The 10,906-nt window shown below is 43.2% G+C and overlaps 1 protein-coding gene across 1 annotated transcript in view; it reads right to left on the reverse strand.

Moving 5' to 3' along the window:
* The window catches only part of PRICKLE1 (prickle planar cell polarity protein 1), a 65,108-nt gene extending 59,838 nt beyond the window's left edge, over nucleotides 1-5,270 (reverse strand). The window contains exon 1 of the mRNA XM_066319047.1: nucleotides 5,098-5,270. The gene's annotated coding sequence lies outside the window, so the exon portion shown is untranslated. The remainder of the gene's footprint in view (nucleotides 1-5,097) is intronic.
* Nucleotides 5,271-10,906: the final 5,636 nt, after the last annotated feature.

The following is a 10,906-nucleotide window of genomic DNA, read 5'->3' on the forward strand; positions in this document are numbered from 1 at the left end:
AGCACTTCTGAACTTCTGGGTGATTAACTCTTGATTACAAAAGGAGTTCCTTAAAAGATATCTTCACTAGTCATGCACTAATTTTTTGCATACTTGAAAACATGTCAGGTTTTACTGCTGTTAGACAAGTTGATCCACATCTAAAAGCACAAGGTGGCTTCAATTTGTGCCATGGTTAGTTACTGTGTGTCTGTGTTGCTACAGAAATGGGCCATGGCTGAGGGCAGTGTCCGACAAGCCCAAGTGCTCAACGGGTTGAGCAAGAGTGCCTGGGTGCCTCGGCAGAGCCTCCTGCGGAGCCAGCACTACCACTGTCACAGGAGCTAATGGCGACATCAGGGGACAGCAAAACGGGTAAAGCTGAACAAGTACAGAGCGTGTGTCAGAGGCTCTGTGGCTTACACCGCTCCAGCAGGGATTGCAGGAATACAGAAGGGATGCGTGCTTTGAGGAAAGGCGCAGAAGCATTTGTCTAGATACGTTTAAAGATCAGAGACAAGTCTTTTATATCAGTCTCTTTAAGGCTAGTGAGAGAAGATGCAGCTCTCCTACAGAGCAAGAGGGTGCAGTCCTGCCATGCAGCACAATCCAAGGCTTACATTATTATATTTGTAACTGCATACATGTCCTTATTTTCTTTTCTAAACACTCAAACACATTCAGAAATTAATATATTTGGACAATGAAGACTCTCAAAGAACATTTAAGGAACTAACATCACTCTGCTTTAAAAAAACCCTGTAAGTTTTATTATAAGCATCATGAGACTGACATGCAGATTTTTAATCATGCTGGTTGCAATTATACAAATCAGTGTTCCAATCCACAGAGAAGTCAGTTTTCATATACACTACATTAACACAAACATTAGACAGGATTTGGCATGCTGCCGACAGAGAAGCCTAGTTCTGGAATCATGTAATATTAAAGTCTGAGGTTATTTGATGCAAGATTAGAAGGTAACAAGCTCAAAAAGGTGGTTACAAAAACATCACAGGAAACAAAATTATTTTAAATAAAAGCAAGCAATTATATTTCAGTATTTGGATGGCAGTTGAAAATGCTTTTTTTGGCATGCAACTACTCCACAAAGCTAATATTGTGTGTAACTGGAAACATTTTAAAAAAAATTCTTACTGAAGTCAAAGACAGTAATTGCAAACTGTGGGATCTGTCCTTAGATAAAAGGTGAATATCTGAATGAATAAAAGGTGTTACAGATACAAACCTACAAGCACACTCCATAATACTCTTACATCTTAAAGAGGGGACAGAGGAGAGAAGTACAGAAGACAGAACAGCAAGAGCTATCAGGTGCTATAAATCAATGTTTCAAACAGACCTTAGGCAGGAGTACATGGCTATGGTACAGAACAACCGAAATAACACAGTTCCAGCATTTGTTGATGTGTAATCCACTGGAAATGAACGGCCTACCTGAGAGACTCTCAACCCCTGGTTTACTAGCTAGCAAAACATTGGGCCTGATAGGTTCATAATGATCTTGAAAAGCAACTCACCAACCTTATGGCTATATTTAAGAACTTTCAAGAAGCCTTCCAGGCAGTGTTCCAAGAAAAGGTAAACTAGCAAAAAGTTGTCATTTACAGACATTTAAAAAATACTAAAAACTTTTATGTTGGCTCTTACCTCTTCCATATGAGCACTAAATGTACTCATTGCATACATTTAAAAAAACCTCCTTACACAAGAACATGCTTGAGGAGTATTGTCACATTGTGCTGAGAAGTCAAATGTTCTTTTAGTTCTGCTAAAAATATATAATGTATTTTGTGAATATTATAAATAAGTAAAATACAATAAGGAAGAGTTGGAGCAGATACCTATGAAATTTTCTTCAGTAGGTGGAAATATCCTTTGTCAATGAACCAGCAGCCAAAGAACTGTTTCTGAAAAAAGCCTGTAATTTTGGCAAACTGATCTGATAGTCTATCTGGGAATTTCTGCCAGAAATGCCACGACTTCAGTGTGCTATTACTTGCAAAACATGTTTCTTCCCATCATTCTTCAGCCATAAGGTGGGAGGAGGAAAAGATGAGCAATAGCTGTGCTGTATCCTTCCAAGCTGGTTCTTCCCATTATACAACTCCTAATCCAAACAATTTAAGCACACAAGTAAAAGCTATTCATTTCTGTAAACATTTCCAGGAGCAGGACCTAAGCTTGCATGGCTTACACCAAGCATATACTAATGGCTAGCGCTAACCTCAAGTTTACTTCTGTTTTAAACAGCATAAGCAAAAACCAGTGCTGGCCAAACTGAAGCTTAAGCCTTAATACAAGGGGGTAAACTGAATATTGATATAAGCCACTTGGTCACCAGGAACCCATCTCAATCCAGCATCCTTAGTGCAATATTGTATCATGCAACAGTTTTCCCAGAAATACAAATGATGTTTCTCAACTGTTAAAAAAATTAAAAGTAATGTTTCAGAGCATGCTCTTATACCCCAGCAGCAGAGATCTCTTTACTTTAGGATAACATAGTCACAGAAAACAGAAACACAACCCAGCTTGTTTGTTTGCTTTAAATGAAATTCATCACTGCACATCCAATTAACTCTGGAATGCATAAGACATAGCACCCAAGCAAATAGAGGCTCTAAATTTAAGAGCAACTTTCAGTCTGCTCTGTTAGAAGCTGTGTATAGCAGTAATTGACGACATATTTATTACACAAGATTCATACAATAAAGGGGAAGGACTTTAAGCAAAGGCTTTCAGCATTAGAAAGGGTCAAACCAATCTGCAAAAGCATAATATGAAGCAAAGCCATTTAAATTACTCTGGAAAATGTAGACATTCATTAGCATAGAAAAGTTTCACAGGAAAACAATGACAAAGTAAAAGTCATCCTATTTTTGTATGCTAATTAATTAAATATGCCAAATGCATTTAATCTCTTATTATAACTATAGGGGGAGACAGACCAAACTCTTGAAGTTCCAAAAAGCCAGGTCATTAGTGTGCCAAGTCATTCTTCAGATCTTCTCCTAATATACAAATTTACATTCCCAACTTACAACATGTAAGTAAAACTTGACACCCCCTCCCACCCCCTCGATTTCTCCTTCTTTGGGAGGCACTTGCTATCTCTTGCTCCTGTATTTTAAAGTCTTATTAAATGCTAGAAATAACTCATTTGCTAGGAGAAAAAAAACAAACACCTAAAAGCACAGAAGCCATTTTGCCAAAGGCCTGAGTTAAACACCCCAGTCCCCCTAAGACATAGAATAAGCTAGCTGAAAATGAGATTAATAACATTCTTGCACATATGCATGAAAATCCACACATAGCTTGTAGTCTTTAAGTTCAGATGACATTTCTAGCCATTTCTTGCCTTTCCAAACAAGAAAGGGATTCTCATGTTTACGTAAGTTTCTCCTTGCTTAATAAATCTTAAATTGAAACAGATTTTTTTAAAACAATTACCTTTTTCAGAGTTATCATACTACAGGATATTAGGAAAAACCAGACTCTCCTGTTGCTTTTACCCACATCTGACTCCAATCTTAATAGTTTAGCTATTAACCCTGTAAGGTCCTTACACACACACCTTGCCCAGTTGATGTTAAAATTTTATATGACTGATCTGGGCTTACTCATTACAAAACCTTTTGTTGTACAGAAAGAGAGCAGCTCCATGGACCTTGATTTACAGGACATAATTAACTGCGCTGCTGGCAGAACTGCACCAGCCCAGCTCATCCGGGGCTCTGCAGGGAGAAATGAAAGGATCTGTCACTGCATCAGAGTAAAAGCTCTTTCCATCTCCCCTCCTTTCCATTCCCTGTCCAAGCTTATTCTGATCTACTCACATCGTGGGGTGAAAATCTGACCACTGTGATATGCACGCCTTGCAAAAAAATAGTACAAATTACCTTAATTCCCTCTAGAAATATTAAGAGCTAAAGGAGAGAAAAGCTCATTCTACTAGAAAAAAAATCTCAGTACTTACTCTAGAGTTCGCCGTGCAAAACATGTAGTTTAAAGATCTCAGTTACCAGCTAAACAATGATCACAGGGAATTTCGCCAGAACAACGCTAGTAATTTATTTATGCCATTTTTTAGGTTTTCGCGTGTTGGGAATACGGATTGTTAACCATTAAATTTCGCTGTATAAACATTTCTCAGCGAGCTTGTAAAATACCCCCCGCTGCGTTTCCTCGCTCTCCGGCTGATGGCATTTAGAAACACTGGTACTGGTGAGAGCTTTATTTTGCCTTCCTGGGCCACCCCCGCTGGGGTACAGTGAGAGATTCCTGTCAAAGGCCAGACCCAGCCGCCCCGGGCTCGGACCACAGAGAAGGCGTCTGGACTCAGCCCAGCCCGGCCGATTGATAAACGGCGGCTGCTGGAGTTCTAAATCCCGCGGTGGGCATAAATATTCTGGGGGAAGGGACTGGCGGACCATCGCCCTTCCAGAGCTCTCTTCGTTCAGAAAGGAAAGCACAAACACATACTTCGGCGAGGTTCGTGGCTGCAGGGCTGGGTGTGGGGATAACCCCCCAGTTAAAGCGGACAGCATGGAAGATGCCGCCGGGCAGCAGACCGAGGTTCCCACCCCGCCAGGGTCCCCGCTCGGGGCAGGAGGGCGCCCAGAAGCGGACGCTTCGCTCGGGATAAGGGAGAGGGCAGAGGCTGCCTGGAAAGGGCCAGTTGTCACGCACTGACAGGCAACAGCTGAGTTCCCGCATCTGGACCCTCAGACCGGCGACAGCGGCGCGCCGCTGGCTCCGCCGGGCGCACGGAGCCGGCACAGCGGCGGCGCCGCGACACCTTCCCCCGACAGTCGCCGCGGGGCTCGGCGGGACGCCCTGCGCTCCCCACCGCCTCCCCCGCTCTCCCAAGCCCGCAGCCCCGTCCGACAACTCCGCGCAGGACGGCGCAGCGCCAGCGGCGCTGACGAGCGCCGGCTCCGGGCTCGGGCGGCTCCTCACCGGCGCGCCCTGGCGATGCAAGCCCCGGGCAGCGCGCAGGACCCCCGCCGCACGGTGGGAAGCGCTCCCCCAAACCAGCCGGCTGTTCCGCCGCAGGCTGCGCGTCCGTCGTCACTCCGGGTAGCTTCCACTTACCCTCCCCGCAGCGCGGTCGGACCACAGCGACGTATTCCCTGGAGGCGGTGTGGTCCGTCACACAGACGACGGGGGAGGCGAATACACGGCTCTGTCCCACGGAATCAGCGCCAGCGGGAGACGCGCATCTCCGGCAGCGCCGCGCAGGGACCGCCCGGAGCCTCCTCAGCCGCCCCGCCGCGACTGCCCGAGCCCCGGCTCGCCCCCGCCCTAATGGGGCTCGGCCGCCTCGCGCCCGGGACGGCGCCGGCCGCGCTCCGCCGCGCCCATTGGCTGCCGCTCGCCGCGCCCCGCCAATCGCCTGGCGGCCGGCGGCGCGCGGGGCCCGGCGGGGCGGGGCCGGGGGCGGGGCCCGGCGGCAGCGCGCGGGGGCGCGGCCGGGAGGAGCTCGGGGCGCGGCAGAGCCGTGGGTCCGCGGGCCGGGTCCGTGTGCGAGGGCCGGGGGGCGGCGGGCCACGGCCGGGTTGTGCGCTCCCTTTCCCTCGGTCGGACGGAGCCGCCAGCTCTCACCGAGGGAGCGGGACGGGGAAAGTTAATTAAAGACTTCTCCCGCTGCTGTGTGCAGGGGGCTCTGTGCGATGGAGCCGGTCCCGGCTGGGTTTGCGGCCCGCGGTGTTCCCGGTGGGCTGCGCACAGCCGCGGCTGGCACCCGGGCGCTGCTGGAGGGAAGGCGGTGCGGAGCCCTCGCCCGGGGGGACTGGCGAGTCCCACAGCAAAGCAGCCCCGGTCTCAGCAGCAGAGACGGCAGCACGAAGGCGATCGGCATGAAAGGGACGCTGAAGTACAGGCACACCGATAAATCCCTTTCCCTGTGACGTTGGCGGCACTTCTGGTATCCCGAGTCTGCAGCCCTTGATCCTGGTTGCTCGCACCTAACGCTCTTTGAGCAACGTGCATTGAGCTCCTGGTTCTCCAATGGTCTCAGTGTCTAAACCCTCTATGGAAACATCAAAGGATGAGTAACATGGCGTTTAACTCAATGCAAATTGGAACGTAAGAATAATTTTGCCGAGGTGACTTCTAGGCAGTCACAAACTCTCCCCACTTGGTGAAACAAGCGTGTTTGGAACCTCAAAAACACACTTGTTTTATAGAAAGCTGCGTCTCTGGCAGTGTCTCTCTTGATTCTCTAAACAAGGAATTACATGAGGAAGTGAAAATTTTCCCTTAGAGTTTTGAAGCACATTTGGTTTCCCTCTGTTAGCTGAATAAGTTTATCTATATTCCAATCTGATCTAAATCACTTCTCTCCATCTGAAAAAATAAAAATTTAACTCAGAGCAAACAACTTCAGACTACAACCGTAGGCTGCAACTTTGCTGCAGTCAAGAGTGCTAAAATTACTTACCACCTTATAAATTTCAGCTGCAATTCAAACCCTGCATGCGCTTCTAAACCTTAATTTTTCAAATTTTTAAATGTTAATTTTTCATTTAATTTTAAACACTAAACATCTGAAAATAAATATTTAAGAATTGAATCACTCAGGTTTTCAGAGAAAAAGAATAGACGTTTGTACAAACAGGGGAAACCTTAGAAGAGCCAGCCTCTCACTCTTTCCATTAGAATGAATTTGCATTTCTCATCTAATTTAAGAAAAAACACAGAGGATGAAGCAGGATTGTGAAAAAAATTAAATCTATTGTAAAATATATAATAATATATAATAATATGGTAAAATTAATTATAAAGGGAATGAGAAGAAAAGGGTGGCAAAGATGGCAAAGGAGCCATCTGCTGCCTTAGAGCTGTTTGTCCCTTGTTTTGTGTTCTTCCCTGCCACCTATTCAAGCATTTCTGTGTCACTTATCACAAAGATCTAAATACATTTAGGCTCTGCTGGCAGCACTGCATTATTTCTGTCATTTACTTCTTCCCACTTCATGTTCCAAAGACACAGGAAATAAGATTGCTTGGCGTTTAAATAACCTTGTCAAAGGTGTTTGAAGTCATATATTAGCAGATCTGAATCTGGAATGAAAGAATTTATGGCCAATGCACTCTTTTAAGTTGTATATCTGTTTATCTGATCCTCACTTACAAGTGCCTCTAATTAAGCTATAAACTCCTAGTTTCTACTTAACCATATGGGTAGCCTGAGAAGTTTGCTACAGTAATGTGATTTACCCATTCTATGGCCATGTCTGCAATGCAAATCCAGCATGGCTGTTTAAAAAGTGTTAAAACCTGCTCGGTTTTTCACAACATGGATGGAAATAAAGCGTGTCCAAGTTACTAACTCCAGTCCTGAAACAGTACAGACAGTTTTCTCTTTGGACCTACAGGGCTTTGTTTGTGTCCAGGAGAAAACACACCTACTACAAACAACAGGAAAGGCAAAAAATTACAACCTACAAATGCAATTAGTGAGAAAGGCATGATAATATTTCCATAAATTTTTTTTTTCACTTTCTGTGGAAACTACTTGGCAGTTTTGTGCTTTTGTTGCATTCTCTCTTCAGATACTGTTCACAGGTTTTAATTTCATGCACTTTTCATTCACTTGAAGTGTAGATAGTATGAGGATGGGGTCTTGTCTGCCACTGGAGTAGGTTGCAAGAGGGTATAATGAAAGCTTACACATAAAAAAGGCCCAGAATTACAATATCTATTTCTATATCTTAAACTTCTGTTAAATATTTCAAAAATATCTATGCAAGAAAAAAAACCAACTGGTGATAAGCAAGTTTAAAAAGAGCTTGAGTCCCACCTTTGGTACTGTAACACAGTAAAAACCCCAAATTCCATGAGACTGTTGCCCATTTAATGAAAAAATGTTCTCTAAGATATGTTCTATATTTAGAATTTTTCTGTAGAAAGTATTGCTGACAGTTATCATTAATTTCATGTGAGGAATGCAGGTTTTGGCCCGCTTTGCAGGAGGTTAAAATTTAAAAATGTGAAGTATGAGACTTTTTCTGTGATTTCGAAGTAGGAGGAAAGTCTCAGTACAGATTCATACAGGTACCCTGGAAGTAAATGCCTAGAGCAATCCATCAGACCTTTTTCCAATCCTACCTCTTCCAGTGAATACTCTAAATATTTCTTATTATCTTTGAAGTATCCCATGTATACATATGGAAACCTACATAGAGTTGCAGCTGCAACTGCAGGTAAGCAAACAAGAGTAGCTCTTTATGTAACAAACATGTCATCTAGCACTGATGCGGCTTTGAGGCTGGTCTGGAAGAGGTGGCTGGACCAGAAAGCCCTCAGAGGTGCCTTCCAACCCTGATCCTGTCATCTAGGGCTGTTCATTCAGCCAATGCAGGTCTGATTTTGTTGTCTGATTACTAAAGCCATTTAAGCATGGGGAATAGAAAAAGGCCGTTCCCGGAGATGGAGAGTTTGGAGTGAAACATGGCAGTCTTTACACTGACTTTCTGCCACCCCACAGATGTCTATCATGAATTTATTGTGTATTAAAACAATTTTTTTGTGAAATTGGAGGCAAGGTTTGAATTTCTTGCAAGGTCTAATTGTACTGTTTTGTTTAGCTTTTTTCTAAGCTGTGAAGCATAGACCATTTCATTTGGGGATTTTGGGAGAGAATCAGTGCTTTAATTTCTGCTGCTTGCTTTCTATAACACTGTTCATTGATTTTTTTACTCTCTTTTTATTACTTAGTCTTTCTTCAGGAAGGGATGTCATAATGGATACAATGGCCATTCCTTTCCTATATGTGCCTCTAAGCAGCAGTAGGAATGCCTCAGTTTCCCTGTTTGCGTGCAGAGAATAAAACTGTCTTACACCACATGGGTCATATATGGCTTAGTTAATCTTTATGCAGAGTTTTTCCGACAAGAATCTGTATGGAACCACATCAATTATTAATATTATCGAGAGCAGCTTGTTAAACCTCTGTTAGATGTTCTGGTGTTTTTGAGACACTTTCACTGGGATCAAGTAATGTGGACTGGCTTGATCCAAACTTTCAAATGCTGATTCTTATAAACCCAACTCTTTTCTTTGGGTTATACCCAGCAGTATGTTCTTTATCAGTTGTATATATATGGGTTAAAAAAAAACACCCTAGTCTTAATAATGAGTTTTCAAACTGACATTATGAGGTTGTCTTTCTGCCATTTTTGTTTTCTCTATCAGCATGAACCTAAAAATCTACACGGAACCTTCTGTGAGTGCTGTATGGTTTTGCAGGGTAGTTGGAAACCTGGTCACTGGTGTGTCAAAGTAGAGGTAGACTGAGAAGTATTATGAGTCCCATCACAGTGTCCAGATTTGATTTCTTTTCCCATGCAAACCTGGGTGAAACACACAAGGAAGGAGGGAATTGCATGCTGCCACAGAGTCAGGACAAAACTGGAGTGCATGCTTGCATTTTGAAGAGGGAATGACTTCTCAGGCTTTCTAGTTTAAGTATTTTTCCAGTTTACTGAATCTCCTTTTTTGATTTATTTTTGCAATAGTCCTTCATTTCTTGTATAAGATCCCTCCTGCTGATTTTTGTCTGTTTTGTTTGTTTTGGCCTTATCCTATGCCTCAATAACTTTTTCAGCTGTATAGTTCTGCCTAATCTCTGTTTAAAAAGTCAGCTGAATCCTTGCATGGCCAGCTAAAAAAAGTGTTTCTTATGGACTTCTTTCACAGGCACCTTCCCTGGATGTTTAACTCTTTATGTCCTTCCTGGGCTAAACTGTTACCCTTACACAAAGGCTTTGTGCTCTGCCTTTGATCACAGACTATTCCATTGGTTCTTCTAGCCTAGTTATTTCCTGTGGACTAGGAAAAAGTGGGCAATTTGACTGAGATGAAAAAAACATTTAGTTTACAATACATGTAAGTAATGCCAGTCCTGTTTCCAAGATTTGCTGCAGTGCCTTGCTGTCTTCTGCCAGAGCTGGAGTCAGTCCTGTGAGCTGCAGTGACGTTTGGAGCAGCTTTTGGAAAACATCCCAACATTTCTGTAGCTATTCCAGCCATGGATGATTGTACTCTGCCTTCTGAGTGGTTTCAGATGAATCTGGTTGCATTCAAGAAACAATGGCAGAATTCCCTGCATTTCTCTAGTTCCTAAAGAATACTCGGAGATCCAATGGCTCTTTACATATCTATTTCCCTGTCCCACCAGTCTCCTACCTGCATGAGACTGCAATGGATTTTCACAGCATTTTCCCCAGGACCCTGCAGCCGTTTCATCGCATGGAGGTGTTTCTGTTTGAGCAAGAGACACCAACAACCTTCTGTTGTCCCCCCTTTGAGAGATAAAATATCTTTGAGAGCACATGTCTGACCTCCCATGAAGTAAGACACTTGATGATTAACCCTTTCTTAAGATTGATCCAGTTTTGTAAGTGCTGCACAGAAAAAAAAGCAAAACTGTTTCCCAGAAGACAATAAATATTATTTTAGATAAATAACAATAATTATTTTAAGTATCTTTTGTTCTTAGTAAATTCAATTTGCTTAAAACTGGCACTTTGGGAGGCCAGGGTGTTAGAAGTTAGGGATAATATGCCACACTATTTGTCCTTCTCTATAATGGCAAAAGTGTAAATCACAACCTAACTTGATTAACTTTTATTTCACTGTGTTACGGTTTTAACATTATTTAAACGTATTTTGTTATTTAACTATGCAGAGATCTTAATCTTTTACTTAAATGTAAATTGCAAAGTACAATTGCTAAACAAATTGATTGAATGCCATTGATTTTTCATCAAATAATTGTGGCAAATCTTGTAATCAATTATTCATCATTCTTAGAGAAGAATAGATGGCACGAAGAATAAGATGTAATTAAGATAAAACACTACTGGATTCTGTACTGATAACTTCTTTTGAAATTCCA

This window comes from Sylvia atricapilla, chromosome 5 (genome assembly GCF_009819655.1).
Source record: "Sylvia atricapilla isolate bSylAtr1 chromosome 5, bSylAtr1.pri, whole genome shotgun sequence".
Lineage (NCBI taxonomy): Eukaryota > Metazoa > Chordata > Aves > Passeriformes > Sylviidae > Sylvia > Sylvia atricapilla.